Here is a 4,317-nt window from a genome sequence, read left to right on the forward strand (position 1 = left end):
CAGCCCCATCCACACCATCACTGAGTGGGAACCGATCCCACGCTGCCCGCAGACAAGTCAAGCGAGTATACCACTACACCATCAGCAACTCAGTTACTTGTTAAGAATGTTAAAAAAATAAAATAGGGGGTAAAGACATGTATGTGAGATGTTTGGCAGAACATGATATATTGTGAGTGTTGCATCACATGGTGCAAGTGTGCCGCTTACTGGGAGGCAGTGGGGGTGGTCTTCAGAGCCTTGGCCCAGCGAGGGCACTGTGGGCTGTGCAGGGGCTGATTAAAAAGGTCAGGCTTTCTTCTGAGTGGTGTGGGGGCGGGGGGGTCGTAAAAGGAGAGGAAGATGCTGCAGCTGAATTGTCATTGTGAATATGTTGTAGCAGTGCAATATTAGCGATGCATGAACAATCCAGATGCAACTGTTGGCAGACTAGTTCACACCAGAGGATGCATTGTTTGCTTTGGTGTACTTGTGTGTGTGTACTTGAGGCCTGATTTGGTTAGATTCATTCAACGAATCGAAAGCTGCCTCCATCAAGGTATGTTGATGAATATTTCAGAAGTGGGTAAAAAAAAAAACTCCTGTGTATTTCGTAAAATATACCCATGGGCTCTTGCTCATGTATTTCTGTGTGCAAACATGCATCATGTCTGTGCTGGGGATACCGTTACTATGGAAATGTAAAGGGGAGTGAAGAAAGGAGGGAGGGGGAGTGCTTGCTCTCCTAGAATCATGCTCAGATGGCACCTCTACTCCCCCACTCACATAGAGTATGCAACCTTGTAGGTTCATCACAAGCATGCACGTACACATATTGGGTCACCATGCATGCTAAGGCGATAAGCAGCAGCTTTTCTATATGCGGCACACACTCTTTAATAATTTAAACAAGCACACTGAAAATATACCACACTCCCACTGCCCTCAACCTCTTACTTTTAACTCTGCTCTCCCTCTAAGATACACCTACTACTTCATCTTCATCTAAATACAAAGAAATGACTCTTAGGAGAGGAAAATGCGTGTAGCTTTTTAAGCGTTTATTTGTTCACGTAAATGATTAATTCCTCAGGGAGGGTTACTTCATTGATGAACATGTTGACATTACTTGTTGATTGAAATTTAAAAAGCAAAGCAAATTGTTTATTTATTTATTTTTTTAGTTTCTGCATTAGAACTGTTTCCTATTAGAGGAGAAGGCTCTAATAGGACTGCTAAATGTAGTTCACAAGATGTGTTTGAAGCGTTTCTTTCTACATGTTGCAATAAAAGCCCCAACTTTGCTGTCAAGTTGGATTCAGTATTACAGCTGCGGGCGGACATTTTTGAAAAAACACATGAATCCAATTTAGGCAGAGAAGCAATTATAGGGTGCTTTATAAATTCTTGGAAAGCAGGATAGAGTTGAACTAGAATCAACAGCAAATAAGGTCATGGGGTCAGGGGCTAACTGTGATAAGCTATGTGCTTTTAAAAGATAAATTCTGGCTTTTCTGTACTGAGTAATATTAATATGTGTGATGTAGATTTTATGAGGAAGATAATCCAGGATTCTGTGCTGGCTTTGAGAAACCTGACTGTTATGCGAATCATCAAGTCATGAGAAAGGGAACTTTTTGTGAATATATCGACAAAAGGTGCTTCGCTTGAACATGCTTAGACTCTTGTCATGTATAAATTCTCGCATAACAGTCATAGTTCGACATTAATGCGTATTGCTGCTCAGAGATGACTGCGGATCAGTGTGTGATGATTATGAATATTTTCTCCAAATAAAATCATGTTTTCCACATGGGCGAAAATAGGACGGGAGTTTATAAAGGATTAATCGTGGGATTAGCAAACAGAGGGATGTTCATACAAATTGATGACAATTGTGCAGGAGGAGTACCAAAAAGCACTCTACAGCACCGGGAGCATCAGCTCATCTCCTCAATCAGTTGAACTGATTCATTCCCGTCAAGGTAAAAATAAATTAAATTAAAAAAATAAATAATCAGAGTGCAGAAGACTAATGAAGGTCTTGTGAGGGAGAAAATAAAGATTTTAGTAGTGTATTATAGAAACAAGCGGATATTGTGCGCAGTAGTTTCCATTTGGGTGTCAGAAAAAAAAAACTCACTAAAATCCCTCAATGTTTCTCCTTCACTGGAAGGATATTATGTTCCCATCCTTGGTGTTTTTTTTATGGCTGCTTGAGAGCATCATGAAGGATTCACTCGTCCCTGCACCTAACCACTTTGACCACCGAGCGTCGCTCTTTATCTATCAGAGGAAGAGCATTCCTCTTCATGCATTGAGGCCCCTCCCGTTTTCAGATGCTGGGGAGATCTATTCAGTCTTTGTTAAAAAGAGACAGCGGACGGAAGAACGAAGACAGAGCTCAGGCTAAAATAAGGAATTCTTTTTAATTCATGCTTTGCTTATATTGAATATAAGCATGCCTTGCAGATGGAGCTACTTTGGGATCTATTTGGGGCTTGTTCTACTGGAGTGTTATTGGGAAACAGCGTCTGGACAGCTTTCTTATTCCATCTCGGAGGAGTTAAACCCCGGCACTCTCGTTGGAAACATCGCCAAGGATTTAAATTTAAACGTGCAGGACCTAGAATCTCGTTTGTTTCAGATTGTTGCCACCACAAAGAAGAAATTCCTTGAGGTAAATCTAAAGACTGGAGCTCTTTATGTAAATGAAAGAATAGACAGAGAGCAGCTCTGTACAGAGGAAGTGAAATGTGCCATCAGTGTGGAGGCTGTAATTACCAACCCTTTAAAACTGTATCGTGTAGATGTCGACATTTTAGATGTGAACGATAATGCCCCTTTGTTCACCACGAAAATGCAGAATTTATATATCGCAGAGAGCACATTGCCTGGGGTGAAATTTGCATTGTCTGAAGCCAGTGATGCAGATGTTGGTAAAAACAGCATCAGTACATATAGATTAAGTCCAAATGATCATTTTTCATTAGCGGTGCATAAAGCAGGCGGCAGCGTGTCTGCTGAGCTGGTGCTGAAGAAAGCTTTGGATCGAGAGAAGCAGCCTCTCATCACAATGACACTGACTGCTGTAGACGGGGGGAGCCCACCAAAATCAGGAACCTCTCAACTTGTGGTAAACGTTTTAGACAACAATGACAATATCCCGACATTTAGTGAATCTCTGTATAAGACAACCCTCAGAGAAAATGCAGCATTAGGCACGCGAATCATTACATTGAACGCAACTGACGCTGATGAGGGCTCGAACAGCGAGATTTTGTATTCGTTAAGAAGCAAAGATCAAGATCATGTGCTGGATGTCTTTGAAATTGAAGCTCAAACAGGTGTAGTTAAGGTGAAAGGTTATATTGATTACGAAGAAAAAAGAGCATACGAGATAAGGGTGGAGGCCACTGATCAAGGCACTCCCCCTATGTCTGCTCATTGCAAAGTGCTGGTTGAGGTTTTGGATGTTAATGACAACGCTCCGGAGGTCACGGTGACATCACTGCACAATGCCGTGCCAGAGGATGCCGCTGTGGGCACTGCAGTCGCGCTGGTGTCGCTTTTTGACAAAGACGGTGGTGAAAACGGTCATGTGACTGTACAAATTCAAAATGAAGTTCCATTTAAACTCGAAGAAAATTACAAAAACTATTATTCTCTGCTTGTTGATGAGCCGCTAGACAGAGAGAGCGCACCGCTCTACAACATCACCATCGTTGCCAAAGATAACGGAATTCCACCTCTTTCCAGCACCAGCGTAGTTTATGTTCACATTTCTGATGTAAATGACAATGCGCCTCACTTCTCAGAGCCCCTCATTAATGTTTACATCAAGGAAAATAGTCAAACAGGAGCAATAATTCATAGAGTGACTGCAGTAGATTTTGACACTGATGAAAATAGAAAAGTGACATACTCACTTGTGCAAAGCAGCACTTATGCCATGCCGCTAACTACTTTGATAAATATCAACTCAGAGAGTGGAGACATCATGAGTTTGCAATCTTTTGACTATGAGAAGTTAAAAACGTTTCAGTTCAAAGTTCAGGCCACAGACTCTGGTGTTCCTCCACTCAGCAGTAACGTCACCGTAAATGTGTTTATCCTGGATGAGAATGACAACAGTCCCAACATTTTGCCTCCCTATTCCGAGCATGGCTCCATTAACAGTGAGAACATCCCCTATTCTGCCGAAGCGGGATACTTTGTGGCAAAGATCAGGGCAGTGGATGCAGACTCTGGATACAATGCACTGCTCTCCTATCACCTGTCTGAGCCCAAAGGCAACAACAACCTCTTCCGGATCGGAACCAGCACCGGGGAGATTCG

The sequence above is a fragment of the Hippocampus comes genome, unplaced genomic scaffold (assembly GCF_001891065.2).
Source record: "Hippocampus comes isolate QL1 unplaced genomic scaffold, H_comes_QL1_v1.1 scaffold118, whole genome shotgun sequence".
Taxonomy (NCBI): Eukaryota; Metazoa; Chordata; class Actinopteri; order Syngnathiformes; family Syngnathidae; genus Hippocampus; species Hippocampus comes.